This window comes from Mobula birostris, chromosome 5, assembly GCF_030028105.1.
Source record: "Mobula birostris isolate sMobBir1 chromosome 5, sMobBir1.hap1, whole genome shotgun sequence".
NCBI lineage: Eukaryota > Metazoa > Chordata > Chondrichthyes > Myliobatiformes > Myliobatidae > Mobula > Mobula birostris.
This window is the reverse complement of record NC_092374.1, coordinates 87,741,483-87,760,707: the sequence shown is the minus strand read 5'-3', so window position 1 is coordinate 87,760,707 and position 19,225 is coordinate 87,741,483. Positions and strand designations below refer to the sequence as shown.

General features: G+C 40.4%; 1 protein-coding gene across 7 annotated transcripts in view; it reads left to right on the top strand.

Moving 5' to 3' along the window:
- LOC140197848 (GRB10-interacting GYF protein 2-like) overlaps positions 1-19,225 on the top strand; it is a 160,104-nt gene that overhangs the window by 40,903 nt on the left and 99,976 nt on the right. For all 7 annotated transcript variants that reach the window (XM_072258360.1, XM_072258362.1, XM_072258366.1 and 4 more), the window contains one exon: positions 1,344-1,476. The gene's annotated coding sequence lies outside the window, so the exon portion shown is untranslated. The remainder of the gene's footprint in view (positions 1-1,343; positions 1,477-19,225) is intronic.

The window sequence follows — 19,225 nt, the reverse complement described above, 5'->3', positions numbered from 1 at the left end:
GTTTATCAGGACCAAGAAGGAAAAGGGAAGATGCCAGAATAAAATGGTGGGGAAGGGGAAGGAGGATAGCTAGAAGGTGCTAGGTGCAGCCAGGTGGGTAGGAAAGTCAAGGGCTGGAGAAGCATCGCCTCTGATCTGGGCCGACAATTACATGTCGGCGGCACCTAATTAATTAGCATGTTTAATTCGGCTTTTTTTCTTAAAGATGTCCTGTGTGCCTCCCGGCTACCACTGCATTCTCCGCGAATCGGTACAGTATCTGTCCGGGGCCCAGGGGTTGGGGTGGTAGGACACGGGGGGTGTCATCTCATCCATTGCTTCACTTTCGCTACTGCATTCGGTTTCGATTGTTATCCTTTCCTCTTGCAATTGCATCAGCTCTTCATCTATCAGTTCTTGGGCATGAGGCATGAGTTGCCAAAACCTCCTCAACATCATCTTCGTCAGCTTCCACAAGCCAAACTCACTTTGTCCTTGCTTCGTTCACCACGATCGAAATGCTTAATTATGACTAGTTTTACGCTAAGTATAACACCCTTACGAGCTCTTTCGGGCTTTTCTGACACTTTAGAACTCATCTTGCTAACGGCTGCTCAATGCAACGTGTTTAAGCAATGCCGTTCTGAATCCGGGGGAGAGCGGCTGCTTGGGGTGCGCGCTGCCTTTTATCGCGCGCTGATTTTTTTTATCGCGCGCTTCCTTTCTTCATAACAGTGAAAACACCTTCTGAAAGTGAAAACAGGGTACTGATTTAGGTCTTTCGTAACACTGAGGTTTCGTAAAGCGAACATTCGAAAAGCGGGGGACACCTGTACCTTTTGTATTAATATGTAGTCACTTAGACTGTAGGACTTTTAGACAATTCTAAGATAAAATGGCAGACCTATTTGTGTGGTATGTTATATACCAGTCATAGTCCTGACTTTGCATCAAGCATTTTTGTAACATTCCATATAAGCTGATTTTAATTTCTATACATTTTCCCTTCTACACATAACTGTTGCATCATTAACAGCCTTTGACCAGCAGTTCTGTATAATTATCTCTCTAAAGGTTGTTTTCTTACCTGCACCATGCCTCTTGATGATTTGATGTCCCCACTTAAAATCTTAACATATTCTATGTTCTCTCTATTGGTGCTGTAGAACTCTTACAGTTATTGAGTATTGATATTTATAGATATTAATGTTTGCTGTCCCATCATTGGACAAGTTTGTTTGGGTGTAAGAGGGTGTGGTTACCAATAGTTTTATCTGGTGGTTTTCTAATTTACATATATAAATGTCCAATAATGTTGGATGAGATGGGTTTGTTTCTAATTGAGAACTTTGTTCATTTTTCAGTGAAGCAAGCAAGTATTTTTTTGAGCCATAAAAGGAATATAAGATCAATTCATCCATTGTTGGCCTCTCAGAGCAACATACTTTGGGAGTCTCCAACGCTGCTTGTAGGTCGGGGACCTGATCTTGGGTCAAGGTACGTGACATTCTACTGTTACTTCATTTTGTGGATTTTGTATGAATGTACTTGCATTGTCCAAGTAAACAGACTCAAAACGTTTTCTCCCTTATTTTACAGCTCCTCCCTATTCCCCTGCAAATAATTAGTGCATTTTGTAATTAAAGTTGATATGTAAGTTTGAAGTAGAACGTCGATCTCGTAGTTAAAATTTAAACATGGGGGCACTGCAACGTACCGGTTGTGTTACTGAACTAGAAACCAGAGACCTAGACTTTTGATCTGGAAATATATTTAAAGCTCAGCACAACTGTGGAATTCAAGCTTGGTTATTGAATCTAGAATATAAAGTTACTGTTATGATGACAAAACGGGCGGATTATTCACTATCATTCAAGATAATTTTTACTCTTGCGGGTCATGTTATGTGTTAAGTTTTATTGAATGTGGTGCTTTCCACTACACTTTGCCTTATTTATCATGTGGACTACGGTACTGTGCAAAAGTCTTATATATTACACAGCTAAGTTCTCTTATTTCTATTTCCCAACCACCTTCCCATTTTAACCAATATACAGTACCATGCAAAGATCTTGGGCACCCTAGCTATATATGTTTACCTATGACTTTTGCACAGTACTCTATGCATATCGGATTTCAAGCTTCCCCAGTATTCATCTCTTGTGTCATCCTCAATTCCTAGTTAATTTAACCGGTATCCTGCCTTGTTTTTATTGAAGTTTGCTACGTAGTCCAGGACTTCCCATGTTTTGATCAGATAACTTTTTGTTACTTTGTGGAGAAACATTGGCCCTTGGATTTACTAGTTCACTTTTAAAGGTCATTTTACAACCACCTGATGTGTCATTCAAAATGTAAAAATTGCAAATCGGGCAGTGTTTGTAGTAAAGTATAATGAAATTGGGTTGATGACCTCTGAAAGTTCATGCCCAGTTTCCCTGACCATCTGTATTTCAATTTAGCATATATGATGCTTTGCTTTTGATGCTTTTCTCATATTTGGCAAAGAATCCTTAGGATGTTAAGGGAAGAATTTGTTTTATGTTGACTCTACTAGTGTTTTCATTCCCTTTATATTTAAAAAAAAATGTAATAAATAAACATCAGTAAAAGTTGAAGAAAATAATTGCTTTTGTATATTCTCCCTCCCCACCCCGAAGCTCCAAAGTTTCCAAAATTAGAGCAACTAATTACTTTTGTAATGTGGCGAACACCATCATTGGGGTTAAATCTCTATCCAGCAACACTGGTGGGAGTACCTGCAGCACAATTAGATGATTAGATATAAGAGCAGAATTAGACCCATTGAGTCTGCTCTGCCATTTCATCATGGCTGATCCATTTTACCCCTCAGCCCCAATCTCCTGCCTCCTCCCCATGTCCCTCCATGCTATGACCAATCACGAAGCTATCAACCTTTGCCTTAAATTTTCTTAAAGATAGCCTCCATAGCTATCTGGCAATGAATTCCACAGATTCACCACTCTCTGGCTAAAGAAATTCCTCTTCATCTCCCTTCTAAAAAGGATGCCCCTCAACTCTGAGGCCATGTCCTCTGGTCCTTGACTCTCCCACTTAGGAAACACCCTTTCCACATCCACTGTCAAATGGTGAAAGGCCTTGATATAGGTTTCAAAAAGGTCGTTCATCATTCTTCTGAATTCTAGTGAATACAGGACCAGAGCCATCAACTGCTCTTCATATAATAAACTGTTCAATCCTGGAATCATTGTCCAGTAAAATGGTTCACCACTTCCGTGTCTGGGATAATTAGGGCTAGGCAATAAATTCTGACCTTGCATTCCACAATATGAATTTTTAAGTGAATTATTGCAAAGCATGTTCCTCATTGTAGTCATCTGAAAAACAGATAACTATTCTATTTCTGGCAGTGACGTTTGAAGTATTTGTATACTTTATATTTCTTTGTGACCTGGAAGGATGCTGTTTCAGGCCATTGAGCCTATGTTGGTTCACAGTTTTGTGTTCTCCCACTAATTTTCCTTGGACCCTATTCTTTACAAATTCCAATGAACTGTCCCAAATTCTGGTTTTGATACCAGGAAGACTTGTCTTTCTTACCGCTAGATCTTTGTAACTGCTTGAGTCGATACTCATATTCAACCCTATTTCTGAAGTGGTCTACCTCTTAAAGTGCTGTTTCTCAGTCTTGCACAGAAAAGCTAAATATAAGGAATAGAAGCAGCTCTAGGGCATTTGGCCCCATCATGGTGATTGGTTCAATCATTCAGTAAGATTGTGCCTGATCTTTTTCCTCAGCACCACTTTCTGGTATTAGCATTTCCCTTGATTTCTAAAAATCTGATCTCTGTATTGATTAAGCCTACTGACCAAGCCTCCACAGCCCGTCTGGGAGTAAATTGCAAATGTTTACCCATCTCTGGGTGAAGTAATTTCACCTAATTTATTGTGAGTGGATTGCTTTGAAGGTGATCCCTTGGCTCTGGATACATTTCTCCAAAGTGAGCTATAGGGAAGACCTCAACAAGCTGCTTAGAATCTTGTACGTTTCAGTGAGATCTTTCACACTTAAGTGTAGGCTTAGTCGTATAACAAACCTGCTAGTTGGGTGAACCTTTGCAGCACTCACTCTGGAGAGAGAGATGTGATTGTGCGTGCGTCAAGCTTGGCACTCTGGACAGTCAGAAGGTTAATCAACTGTAAAAGCTTGTAGTTGAAAAGGCTGCTTTGCTGGACAGGTCTGAATGAAATATTGGGCACAATTGGTAACGCTTGAGGAGAGGTCAGCATTTCAATTTATTTCTTGAATGAGACCCTGTCACCTCTGGTGCTGCTCTGAAGCAGTGAAGGAATACTTAATTGATTTTATCTTTCAGACCTGGAGCTTTGTTGGCCTGAAAAGTTCCATGTTACTACTGTACAAGGAGCAAGTTAATATTCCTGGTCAACTTCCCATCAATCGATGTGTATAAAAATAGGCTTTTCATTAATACGGTTGCTGTATTGTTGGAGCATTTGTCCCTACAGCTTACTTTGGAGAAATGTATCCGAAGAAATCTAGCTCTTCCTAAGAGAATTTCTTGACAAGTATATTTTTAAAGGTTAACTTGAGTTGCAGTAAAACAGATCATTTTGTGACACAAGGTTCTTTGCTCTATATGGATTTTATGTATTTGTGATGTGTTCAGGAGAATTATTTTTCTTCCATTCCCAGAATGCACCTGCCTCTGATGTCCTTTCTCCCTAACAACAATTTAGATAAACATTTGCTTTTCTTTTTCAGAGGTTGCATGGGTGGAGAATAGAAGGCAAAGTCTCAGCTCAAATTTATTATTTAACTATATACATGTATATAACATGTATAACCATATAATGTATATAGAAACAAGACAATGTTTCTCCGAACTAGGTTGTAAAGCACAGTAGTACACGTAACACACGATAATTTATTAAGGTAAGAATAAAATCTACAGATGAATTGCACATACATAACAAACAAAAGTGCATAAATTAAATGGGTAAGAACAGATTAACCAGTGACACTTTAATTGCAGTGTAGCAGGGAGTTCAGAAGCCTAATGGCCTGAGGGAAGAAACTGTTTTCCATCTTGACCGTTCTTGTTTTTAATGCATCGGAGTCTCCTGCCTGATGGTAGAAAGTAACAGATAGTTGGATGGATGTGTGGGATCGTTGATGATACTAACAGTCCTGCAGCGCTCCTGATAAATGTCCCTGATGGATGATAGGGAGATGCTATGATCCTCTCAGCCAATCTTGCGGTCCTTTGTAGGGACTTCCGATCCGATTCTCAGCTACTCCAATAGCAGATGGAGATGCAGCTTTTCAGGCGCTCTCAATGGTGCTCCTGTAAAATGCAATTAAGATGGTTAGAGTGGAGAATTAATTGTCAATGATCTTCTGACTACTTTCCACAAGTTTTCCATTGACCTTTCATATCTTTGAGTCTGCTCCAGTGATACACTGTTGCCTGGCAGAGAGGTTATTGCTTATCTCCCAGCCTTGTGATGTTTGTACTTGTGTCCTCTAGTTGCTGTCCAAGTTAAATATGTTGTTTATCTCGACTACCTCTATATCGTTCCTCATTTTAGCTGCAGGTAATAATACAGCTAAAGTGCGGGGCAGGGGCAACCCTTTCTGTCTGATTACTAGCGTTCATGTAGTTTATAATACTCAGAATGATGCAGCACGGTGCTGCTAGAAAGTTATTTGCATGTACATTTGTGTTTGGTGTTTGAAATGGGAAAAGGTCTGATTTTGTGCAGTTTTGGTCACCTACCTACAGGAAAGATGTAAATAAGGTTGAAAGAGTACAGAGACAATTTACAAGTATGTTGCTGGATCTGAAGGAATTTAATTAGAATTTATTTAGATTTTGCATCCATCCCACAATGTGAGGGAGTAAATCTCTTTTGTGTTATGACTCTGTCACAATGTACAGGTATGTGAATTTAAAGGTCTAATGGCTTGTAGAAAGAAGCTGTCCTGTAGCCTGTTGGTCCTGGCTTTAATGCTGTGGTACCGTTTGCCAGCTGGAAACAGCTGAAACAGTTTATGGTTGGGTGACTGGTAAACCCAATGATCTTCCAGGCCTTCTTTCTGCACTTGTTGCTATAAATGTCCTCAATGGAGGGATGTTCACATCCACAGATGTGCTGGGTTGTCGATACTACTCTCTGCAGTGCCCAGCGATCAAGTTTGGTGCACTAGGGTGATACAGCCAGTCAGTATGCTCTCAGTGGTGCCCCTGTAGAAGGTCTTGAGGATTTGGGAGCCTATGCCGAACTTCAGTCACCTGAGGTGGAAGAGACAGTGTGCTTTTTTGTTTGGCTACAAAACCGATGATATACAGTCCAGGTGAGATAATCGGTGATGTGTATACTGGGGAACTTGAAACTACTCGTCCTCTCAACTGCAGACCCCCATTGATGTTGATTAGGGCGAGCCTGTCTCTGTTCCATTTGTAATCCACAATCAGCTCTTTTGTTTTTTGCACATTGAGGGAGAGGTTATTATCCTGGCACCACTCTTATCAGGGCATCAACCTCTCCTCCTGTAAACTGTCTCATCCCCACTAGAAATAAGGCCGATCAGAGTCACGTCATCTACGGATTTGATCAGAAGATTGGAGTTGTATGTGGCAGTGGAGTCGTGAGTTTAAAGGGAGTAGAGAAGGGGAGCCCACTCTTGCCATCTGTTGGCGATCCGATAGAAAGTCTAGGATCCAGCTGTCCAAGGTGGGGTGCAGGCTGAGGTCTCTGAGCTTCCTGTCAAGACTGGAGGGAATTGTAGTGTTGAATGCTGAACTGTATTCCAGGAACAGCATTCTAATGTATACAGTCGGCCCTCCGTATCCCCGGTTCTGCATCCACGGATACATTCCAGGAAATTCCTAAAAGCAAAACTTGAATTTACGGAGTGCCGAGCACTACGCTTAATAGATAGATAGGTGGATAAACTTTATTAATCCCGAGGGAAATTTGGTATCGTTACAGCCGCACCAACCAAGACGAGAGCGTAAGTATAGCAATACAAAAAACCCCAACAATCAACAACAAAATGCAAACTATGCCAGATGGAAAATAAGTCCAGGACCAGTCTATTGGCTCAGGGTGTCTGACCCTCCACTGGAGGACCTGCACGTTCGATGGCCACAGGCAGGAACGACCTCCCGTGCCGCCAAGTGTTGTATCATGGTGGAATGTGGCCGAAGTCCAACAGTAAAAAGTTCAATACCCAGTCTGCAAACACATTCCTCGATCGTAATATACCCTGGATTGCACCATCCGTTGTTCACCAGATCAGTAAGCACAAAACTCCTTAACGCTTACCGCTTTCGGTGCACTTCCGGTCAGCTGGAACGGTATTACCCACTGACTCTTCTCCAAAAGTCTCTCTTGTCTTGACCCGGTCCTCTTTCCTCGGCTTTGTGATCCCCCTCTGCATCCTCTGTGTGTTTTCCTCCGGATTTCAGCATGGGTGTCCGCCGCTCTGTTAGCTAAGCCGGCCGGGATTTGCTGGTCCGTGGAATACACAATGCGACCTTGCTTCTGTCCCGCGTGTGGAGATGTAACCATTTCCAGTGCTAAAGAAAACCCAAATAAAACTCTCTGTACCAGCATGTTAGAGAGGGTGCGACTTCGACGTAATCCACATGAATGAAGTGATGTGTAGGCATACCCTGCTGTAGCCTCCCGCCATTTCACAGATCCTCAGTCTCTCTCCAACACTCGTCGTTTGAGCACTGTTCGCCTTGCATCTTGTTCATTTGCTTCTTGTGTTGTGTGCACCCTTTGTTTCTGTGAAAAAAATGGCTCCTAAAAAGCAATTAAGTGGTCAAAGCAATTCCTCATGGGTTAAAAGGCAGTGTAAAGTGCCATCTCTCGCCGAGAAAATAAAAATCTTAGATCTTTTGAAAAGTGGCATGTCGCTTGCTGAAGTGGGCCGAAAGGTTGGTAAGAATGAATCGAGCATTCGCACAATAAAGCAGAAAGAAGCTGAAATTCGTGGAAGTGCTAGTGCTACCCCTACAACGGCAAAAATGGTCTCTCTGGTTCGTGCTAAAGTGCTTGCAAAGACTGAGAAAGCATTAAGTGTGTGGCTAGAGGACATGTCATAGAAGCGTATCCCTGTTGATGACAAAACTATGCGTGAAAAAGCACTTAGCCTCTATGAGCTGTACTGTGAAGGGGTTGAGGAGAGCGAGAGGAAGGAGTTTAATGCTGCTAAGGGATGGCTGGCTAGCTATGTAAAGCGCTACAGCCTCAAGAACTTAAAGATCGCAGGAGAATCGACATCAACATTCCCAGAGGAGCTCAAGAAACTCATAGAAGAGAAAGGTTACCTTCCAGAGCAAGTCTTCAGTTGTGATGAAACGGGCTTGTTCTGGAAGAAGATGCCCAACGGACCTACATCCATAAGAGCGCCAAGCAGGCCCCAGGGTTCAAGGCCTAGAAAGGTTGCCTTACTCTGGTGCTGTGTGGCAACGCAGCCAGTCACATGATCAAGCCAGGACTCGTCTACCGAGCAAACAATCCCCGGGCCCTTAAGAACCAAAACAAAAATTGCCTGCCCGTGTTCTGGTAACACAACAAGAAGGCTTCCGGCCATCCCCAACCTCCCTGCTTCGCCGAGGATAACGTGGAAGTGACGTTCCTGCCTCCTAACACTACGTCACTGCTGCAGCCACTTGATCAAGGCATCATCAAGTGTATTAAGGTGACTTACACCCGCCTCACCTTCGGGAGGATTCGTGCTGCCCTTGACGTTAACCCTGACTGCAGCATCATGGATTTAGGGAAGAGCTTCACAATTGCAGAGGCTGTAGATGCCCTAAAGCCGGAGACAGTCAGTGTATGTTGGAAGCCATTATGGAGTGAGGTAGTCAATGATTTCAGGGGCTTCCCCACTATTGATGCAGAAGTCAGGAATATCTTGAATGTTGCAAGGGAAGTTGGTGGGGAAGACTTCTCTGACATGATCAAGGACGAGGTCGAGGAACACATAGAAGAGCATAGAGAAACCCTTATCAATGAGGAACTCGAAGATCTGCTGAAATCCTCTACAGAAGATAACGCAGAAGATTTAGACGAGGCAGAGCCATCAATTTGGACACTTGAAAAATTTGCAGCAGTTTTTCAATGGGCACAAGTGTTGAAGGATATTATCCTTTGATAGAACGAAGCCTCCGTGTCACCTGAGGGATAACAACATGCCTACAACCACTGCAAGATTTGTTTGATGATGCAAAGAAAAAGAAGCAGCAGCTTCCTATAACGATGTTTCTAACTAAAGCATCTGCAATTGTGAAGCCTCGACCTTCAATGCTTAAAGATCCTCAGCCCTCAACCTCCACAGATCCTGATATTAGTATTATTGAGCCTCCTCCAAAGTGTCATTATTCCCTAAACAATACAGTACAACAACTATTTACATTGTATTAGGTATTATAAGTAATCTAGAGATGATTTAAAGTATGCTGGAGGATGTACGTAGGTTATATGCAAACACTACGCCATTTTATATAAGGGACCTGAGCATCCGTGGATTTTGGTATCCGCGGGGAGTCCTGGAACCAATCCCCTGCAGATACTGAGGGACGACTGTATATCCTTCGTCTCCAGCTGAGTGAGGACGGTGTATAGTGCTGTGGCTATGATGTCATTGGAAGACCGGTACCGTTGGCAGGCGAATTGTAGGGGGTCCGGTGTGGGTGGTAGCATACTGCAGGTGTAGTCCTGAGTGAGAAGGAAAGATTGAATGAGTTGGGACTTTATTCCTTGGAATATCGAAGACTGAGAGGAGATTCGAAAGAGATATACGAAATTGAGGGGGTATAGGTGGGTAAATGAAAACAGGCTTTTTCCATTGAGTTTGGGTGGGACAACCAGAGGCCATGGGTTAAAGGTGAAAGGTGAAAAGTTTAAGGGGAACATGATGGGAAACTTCAGTCAGAGGATCGTGGGTGTGGAATGGCCTACAGGCTCTACTTCAACATTTAAGAGAAATTTGAATAAGTACACAGATGATAAGGGTATGAAAGGCTATGGTCCTAGTGCAGGTTGATGAGAGTAGGTAGTCGGCAGTTTAAATGGTTAGCTGAAGGGCCTGTTTCTATGATGATTTTCTGGAAGGGATGATTGAGGAATTGCCCAAGTTTCTCTCTAAGCTTATTCATTTTATAATGCATAAATACTGCAGCAGTTCAAATAAAACAAATGTTCAGAATTGGAGTGAAGAATATGTAATTGAAACAACAGGTGACCAAGACTGATAAATGCAGAGCTTGGTGTGAGGTTGGGCGCTTTTCATTCTTCACCTTCCCCATGGGCAGCTTATGAAGGTAAATGTATTGTGGTTAAAATGTGCTTATCTTGGTACTCGTTCAAATCATGGATAAACTTGGATATCAGATATGTGCAATATTTGATATGGTACCATCATCTCCAGCTAACTGTTTGTAAGTTTCTAGAGGTTTAATAGCCTCTGTCCTTTCTGGAGAACCTGTCACAAGTTGTAAAAGCTGTTTTTTGCAGTTATCTCTTTATTGCCTAGCAGTTTTTGTCTGATTACACCTCATTTAACACTCTTATTGGGGGGGGGGGTGTAGAAGCAGGAAATCATCTAATGCTTCATTTGCAATCCCAAATCCCTTGGGCAATTTGTTTAGAAATACTTTCAAATAGGAAATCTTAAACCATGCTGCAGAATGGAGAGGCTCTAATTAGGTCTGCCTGGTGCACTGATCTTGACTGAGATGTAGCTTTGAGTGTAGTAGTGGCTGGATTAGAATCCAGTTGATTGCATTTGTTATCCTGAACCATTGTGTGAACATTGAAGATTTCTTGGTCAGAGTGGCACAACATAAAATCGGACCCTGTGGTTTAACACTTTGTGCACCACCTCTTCCAATTCTGTAAGATATAGAAGTAGAATTAGGCCATTTGGCCTATCGAGTCTGCTCTGTCATTTCATCATGGCTGATCTATTTTCCTCCTTCGCCCCAATCTCCTGTCTTCTCCCTGTTAACCCTTCATGCCTTGACTAATCGTGAATCTATCAACCTCTGCCCTAAATGACTTGGCATCCAGAGCCGCCTGTGGTAACAAATACCACAGATTCACCATTTCCTGGGTAAAGAAATTCCTCCTCAACTCCATTCAAAATGGACATCCCTCTATTCTGAGGCTGTGTTCTCTGGTCCTAGACTCCTCCCCCTCCCCCCATCGGAAACATCCTTTCCACATCCAAGAAACTGCAGTCAGCTTCGATGTATTCCTGAAGAATGACAGCTTTCACAGTTACTAAAAGGGTTGCATTTCTTAGCCCCAGTGCACAGCTTTTATTGACTGCTGGTTCAAAAGCAGTCTGGAGATTTGAAAATGATCAAAAAGGGATGGTCAAAGAAAATCATTTCGTATGGCAGCAGAGTTTGATGCAGATTGCTTGATTTTCTTATCATTTACCCAGTCAGCACTGGTGGAAAATTTCATCTGCTTGAATTTGGCTGGTGGATTGATGTGGAGATTGTGACACTGAATGGTAGTTAACAGTGGATGCAGATATATAGCATGGTGTAATAGCACTTTTTTCACAGCAAGAAAGCTCCATGTTCCTTGTCTGTCTGTTGTGGAGTGTAGGATTAAACTGAGGTCTCCTGAGTGTTCATTACAAGACTACTAGAATATAAAAGCAAGAATGTAATGTTAGGCTTAAGGCATTGGTCAAACTGCACTTGGAGGATCTTGAGCAGTTTTGGGCCCCTTATTGAAGCAAGGTTCACAAGAATGATTCCAGGAATGAAGGGGTTAACGTACGAGTAGCACTTGATGGTTGTGGATTTGTACTCGCTAGAGTTTTGAAAAGTGAGAGTGGAATCTCATTGAAATCTATCGAATATTGAAAGATAGAGTGGATGTGGAAAGGATGTTTCTTATAGTGGGGGACCAGAGGACACAGCCTCAGAATAGAAGGACGTCCATTTAAAACAGGTGAAGAGGAATTTCTTTAGTCAGAGTAGTGAATAGCTGGAATTCATTGCCACAGACGGCTGTGGAGGTCAACTCATTGGAGGCTGAGGGGTTCTTGATTACTAAGAACCACAAAGGATATGTGGAGAAGGCAGGAGAATAGGGCTGAGAGGAATAATAAATCAAGCATGATGGAATGGTGGAGCAGATGTAAATGTCTTATGGACTGCTGCTAGAAAATTTAATTCTGTTGAATGCAAGTTTGTTCCATGTGTGTTAATGCAAGAGCTTAGTACCAACACATTTGCAACAACTGGTGCAAACTAATGCTCAAAGCAGAGATTTACTGTGTGATACGAATTCCTTTTGTATGATTCAAAGGTCCCTCAGTAGGACCTGGAGTAGCCAGGGATTTTTAATATCAGGACCAATATTTGCCCATTTCAAAATTTCACTGAAAGTTCATCTCCACTGTCTGCTTGTGTTGTTGCATTTTCTCACAAAGCACTGAGCTAAGTTCAGAATTAATTCACTGCACATTATGCTAGAGTGTGAAAGATGCCATATAAATCAGGTTTACAGAATCTCATTAGAATTGTCTGTTGCATATTCTGTGGCTGCAGCTGATGTTCTTTAGGGAAAGTGCTAGTATGTTTTGTGTAGTACATTTGACTTCAACCTCTGTTTTTTAACCAGCACTGGATTTGTATTCCTCTGCTACTGACAGTTTTGCAGCTCTTCCTAAGTTTATTTCTGCAGATACTAGTGCCCTAATTTCTGTTGCATTTTGCTCTGTAAATTCAATTTGACTTCACTTGAAACTGCAATCTACTCTTCCTCATTTATTCTCTGTCACTGGAGGCCTAATATTGAAAACATGGGTGATGCAGTAATCTGAAATTGGAGGTGTAAACTGAATTCACTTCTGTTTTCAGGTAGAGGATCCTCTTCTGGAGTCCTAATCTGATGTTCTGTTTTTTCCAAAAAAAATCAGTGAGAACCATTGTAATGCACATGGAACCACAACAAGCTGTTATTTTTTGTACGTTCCCATACAGGATGATGAATTATTGTATCCAGGTTTGTGGCACACTAGGGAAAGAAGCCTGTGGAATAATGCTGGTGATGGCTATTATGCATAAATTGGCACCACTTGTGTATTTTTGTTTGGCTTAGTAAACAGTATTTCTGACAATGAATCGTACAGTAAGAGTTGGAAAAGGTTATTCATAGCCAGGTCTTTGAGGCATCTACTAACAAGCCCTTTCTGCTCTATTCTCCTTAGTTCTGTAAATTTATTCTTTAAAATAACAATCACTTTCTATTTTGTTTTTTTTAATTTTATTTTTGTTTGGATAAGGAATTCACAAATATCATGTACTTTTTTCACACATATAACCTTTTCCATTTTTTATATGTATAAAACTATAATTATTTATACATTCTTAAGTACACATTGAGATGATATAAAAGGAAATTAGACACTTAAATAGATAATTATGTACTGTGGTAATTCTAATCTATTAGGCTAAGTAATGGTATTAGTTGTTAAGCAAAATGGTAATAATAGTTTCCATATAACTCTTCTGGACCATTTCCACTGGTCCAAAATGTTGTATATAAGCCTATGTAACAACCATTGTAGGTGCTTATATCCTAATTTGTTCATGCTTGCTCCTGCCCGCAGACATAATTATCCAATCCCTATGTACTTATTGACTTAATTTTTTCATTTTTTTATCCCTTTCCCAAATCTTTCCCTTGTGTTAATTCTCTATTTTCCAAAAGAAAACAAAAAAAAAGACATTTAGACTAGGGGTGCTTACGTTAGCAATATTACTGTGTTGATGAGAAGAGCAGTATAAATCATTAGGAGAGTCATCTAAAGTCTGCTCGCATAGGAGTTATATATTCAATCCATTTATTCCAGATTTGATAAAATTTTTCTTTTTGAATTCTCAGGGAGTAAGTCAACTTTTCCATTTTAAATATTTCCAAGATAATTTCATGCCAATCTTCTAATGTAGGTGGTATTGGATTTAGCCACTTTCTAGTGATTGATTTCTTACTTGCCGCTAAGAGGGCCTGCAGCAACTTTATATCTTCCTTCTGTTCAAGAAACAATACATGCCCCAAATAGAGCATCTCAAAGTTCAGAGGTATCTGGGACCTAAGTACCTTAACTAATGTTCTATGAATACCTTCCCAATATAGACTTAATTTAGGGCAATCCCAGAAAATATGAAAATGATTTGCCTCCTTGGAGCCGCACCTTCTCCAACACGTCACATTTGTATCTTTATATTTTTCCTGATATGGGGTCTTGAAGTATCTTACAATGTTTTTCCAACAATGTTCTCTCTAAGTCAAAGAATTAGTCGAGGACCATTGAAAGCTGCAGATTTTCCCCCAAGCCTCCTCTGAAAGTACCAACCTCGCTTCTTTCTCCCACTTCTCTTTAATATACAGTGTATTTACATTTTTAGCATGGGAGAGTGCATTATATACTTGAGAAACTGATTTACTAGGTATTGAAATGCAAGCCGAATTCAGAATCTTGAAAAATTCTAATTCTACTGTTGATAGGTCTGTATATCTACAACTCTGGTTAACATAGTTTCGTACTTGAAGGTACCTAAAAAAGTCATTATGTTCTAGGCCATGTTTGTCCTGCAGGATTTGGAAACTTTGTAATACTCTTTTATCTATAAATGAGAGGTAGGTTGTAAGACCTTTCTTTATCCATAGCTCAAATCTTTTATCTCCTCTGTTGGGAAGGAATTCGGTATCATATGCACACCATCTAAAGAGTTTTAACGTGTTATTAATTCCACATGAATTAACCACCTTCTGCCATCCCTTTAATGTAAGATTTATCCAACTGTTTTTAAATTTTTCCAACTGGGCCATCAATCCTTTGTCAGCTATTGAGGCCTGTAGAGGAAAACTGTCAACTAATCCAAATTCTATTTCCTTCCATCTAGCTTTATATTCCCTATTACACCAATATAACAGAGGGGTTATCTGTGAGGCATAAAAATAATTTCTCAGGCAAGGAAGAACCATACCTCCTCCTTCCTTCCCTAACTGTAAGGTGTTATATCAAATTCTAGGTTTCTTTCCTTGCCAAATGAAGTGGGAAATCCATTTGTCCCATTCCCTGAATTGATTATCATCCACCTCCACCAGTAAAGTACGGAAAAGATACAATAACTGAGGAAGAATATTCATTTTTATAGTATTTATCCTTGAATTTAAACTTAAAAAGGGGATAAGATTCCATCTATGCGTATCTGCTTTTATCTCTGAGATTAATGGCCCATAATTTACCTGTGACAGTGTTGAAAGATCCTTCGGCAGGGTTATTCCTAAATATTTTAATGATTTAGCTTCCCACTTAAGATCGTATGTATCCTGCAATTTTTTGGATGGTGTGTAATTTAGGGACATAACCTGCATTTTCTTTACATTTATTTTATAACCTGATATTTTCCCAAAGTCATCCAACAGTGTAAACAATCCTATAAATGATTTTTCTGGTTCACTCAGATAGACCAAAACATCATCTGCAAATAACGCCACTTTCTGTTCAATCCCTGCCACCTTGATACCTTTTACGATTTCGCTCTGTCTTATTAGTTGGGCAAGCGGTTCAATATATAGCGCAAAAAGGAGAGGAGAAATTGGGCATCCCTGTCTAGTGCCTCTCTCTAAGATGAAGGAGTCAGAGAGGTCCCCATTTATCTTAATTCGGGCTGTAGGGCTGTCATATAGAGTCTGAATTACTTTAATAAAGTTTTCTTGAAAGCCGAATCTTCCTAACACTCTGTATAGGAATGCCCAACTAACCGAATCAAAAACTTTCTCAGCGTCCAATCCTACTACCATTGTCTCTGTCTCGTTCTTATTAACCTGTTCTAATATGTGCAGAGTTCTCCTTATGTTGTCCTGTGTTTGTCTTTGTTGAATAAATCCAGTCTGGTCTAAGTGGATTAGGCCAGGTAAAAGCTTTTCCAATCTGTGCGCTAATATAGATGTAAATAGTTTGTAATCTAAATTAAGAACACTAATTGGCTGATAATTGCCACATTCTAGTTTATCTTTACCCTCTTTAGGAATAACTGAAATAATCGCTTCTCTTCAGGAAGGTGGAGTTTCTCCTCTCTGCAAGATCCAATTAAAGGTGTTAAGTAGTAATGGGGCTAACTGTGTCTTCAGGGACTTGTACCACTCTGAGGTAAACCCATCAGAACCCGGGGACTTTCCAGCCTTTAACCTAGAGATGGCCACGTTCAGTTCTTTGACAGTTACTGGTTCTAATAAACTTTCATTTTGTAAATCTGTAAGTTTAGGTAGATCTAAGAAATTCAATACACTGTCTATATAGGGCTCATTGGGGGCCCGGGGTTGGGAGTACAGCTCTCGATAATATGTTTCAAAACTCTCTTGAATTTTCCCTATTGTACTCTCCACAAGCTTTGTCTTTGGATTCTTTATTTTATGAATTGTATTGTCTGCTTGTTGTTTTCGTAATTTATATGCTAATAATCTAGCTGATTTATCTCCTACTTCATAATTCTTTTGTCTCAGGTAAAGAAAATTTCTTTGAGTTTTCAACGTATAAATATCGTCAATTTCACTTTGCAATTTCCTAATTTCCTGTTTTCGATTTGAATTACTTTTGTTACTATCTACAACTTGAAGTTGTTTTAATTTTCCTTGAAGGTCTGCTAATTTTTGTGCATTGATTTTTTTCATGTGAGTGGTAATGGAAATAATTTTCCCTCTCAGTACAGCTTTCAATGTATCCCATAAGATCACTGGTGATGTTTCTCCGGTGTCATTAAGGTCTAGATATTCTTTGATTTCTCCCCTTAATCTCTCCATTACTTTCAGGTTATTGAGTATATGTGAGTTTAGCCTCCATAGTGTTTTCCTCATTTTCCTTTCCAGGATTAGAGACATAGAGACTGGGCTATGACCCGACAGATCAATTGTTGCAATATTACAGTTTTTTATCTTGAGTCTATCTGTATTAAAGATAAAGAAATAGTCTATCCTTGAATAGGCTGAATGAGGGAAAGAGTAATGTGTATAATCTTTACTAGTAGGGTGTAATTCCCTCCAGACATCTATAATTCCCAACTCCTCCATAAATGAATTCATTTTCCGAGTCAGAGGTTTATTCTGAGTAACTATTCTCGAAGAATCTAATACAGGATTTAATCTAATATTAAAATCCCCTCCACAAATTACTACTCCTTGAGAACTGACCATTAGGTCAAAAATGTGTCTATAAAATGACCATTCACAACCTGGAGGAGCATAAACATTCAGCAATGTTATTTCTGTACCTTCTATTCTTCCTGTGATTTTTACAAACCGTCCTTCTTTGTCTGTAGTCTCTGAAATATGTTCATAATTAAGAGTACTTGATATTAAAGTAGCTACCCCTCTTTTGTGACTCAATTTATATGATGAATAAAATACATGCTTAAAGCCCATTCTTTTTAATTTTCCATGTTCAGATTGGCTCATATGTGTTTCCTGGAGGAAAGCTATTTGTGCCTTCTCTTTTTTCAATTTAGACATAATCTTATTTCTTTTAATTGGATTCAAAACCCCATTAACATTATAGGAAATTATTTTTACCAATTCAGTTTGCATTTTTCTCTAGTAGAAAAAAAAACTCTCCTTTTCTAATCAAACAGTAAGCAATCCCTTCTCAACAGTAAACCAAGACATATAACCATACCCTAGACATTTTTGAACGTGTAACGTTTGAAAATTTTTCCCGACTTCCCACAGTGAGGCTTGAGCACCTACCCGCCTCAGTTCAGAGGGATAACCTCAATCTTCACCGTGTTAGAGGGCCCTCAGCAGTTTGAATAATCATAGAGAATTTTCTCCTATTTATGTCTCGACCAAATTGCTATCATTCAAGTTATTCCGTCTAGTTTATTTTCAGTTACCAGTTTTCATATTACCTTTAAGTCCGATTTACTCTTTTCAGTCATTTCTCTTAATTAATCTGTATTCTCTGTACATTCGCGTCTGAATATTTGCAGCTTTTCCTTGTAGTTTGACACTCTGGTTCGAGTGGAGCGTCCTCGCCCCACTAACTGCCACGACTTCTGCCGAATCCTCTCCAGTAGCGACTCCGGTTGGGTGATAACTTTTAATAGGTAGTCCCCGGTCCGCCAGGTCCAACGTTGCCTCCTCCACCGTAGCGTAAGTTTTTGTCCCTTCGTCGTAAAAGACTCTCAGCCGAGCTGGATACAGGGTCTGGGATCTGATGTTGTTTTCCTTCAGGACTCTCTGTGTTTCCGTATATTCCTTCCATCTGGCAAGAATCCCCGGTGCGTAGTCGTGGTCTAAACTGATTTTACAGTTGTTCCACATGAAACCTTTATTTTGCCATGCCCTTTTAAGCACCTCTTCCTTCGTTCTGTAACTGAGAAATCTGACCAGAATCGATCTGGGCTGGGCACCTGCCGGAGGCTGTGGTGCCAACGCGCGGTGAGCTCTTTCTATCTGTAGGTCTTTTGTGGCCGGTATATCAAGGTTCTCGCTAAGCAGCTTCTCCACGAAGGGAATCATCAATCCGGGTTTACCTTCGGTTCCTTCGGGAACTCCGTAAATCCTCATATTTTCCCTTCTTGAGCGGCCTTCTTGATCTCTTAGTTTCCACTGGAGCTGGTCTTGCAGCTTCAGCATTTCTGCTATCACTTCCTCGGCGTTTTGTAGCTTCTCTTCAATTCCGACAATCCTCACTTCGGCTTCATCTATCCGCGAGTTAGTTTTTACTATTTCTTCTTTAATATCTTCCAGCTGTTTGCTGTTATCTTGTCGGAACTCGCGAATCTCTCCGAGAATCAAAGACAGAGTCACCGATTCCCCCTCATTATCTCCATCCTGGCTTGCCGTGGGGGAGCTAGGCCCGTCGCCTTGCTGCGTCTCTTTATGTTTATCAGCCTTCGGAGCGGACTTTTTAAATCTTGTTCTTAGACATCATCCTTGCCCCTTTTATTAATACAGTTATGCAATATTAAGTATTTGTCTAAATTCGATTTTGGGGCAGTTTACCTTCTTTTTTGTCGAGAGACCTTTTCCTTACGCCGCCATTCCCTTGATGACCCGGAAGTCCACTTTCTATTTTGAAAGTATTAGTTATCTTACTTCAAAGTGAAAGATTGAAAAGTACATTTATTTATCAAAGTACGTGTGCAGCATACAACCCTGAAATTAGTCTTCCCCACAGACAAAGAATCATGAA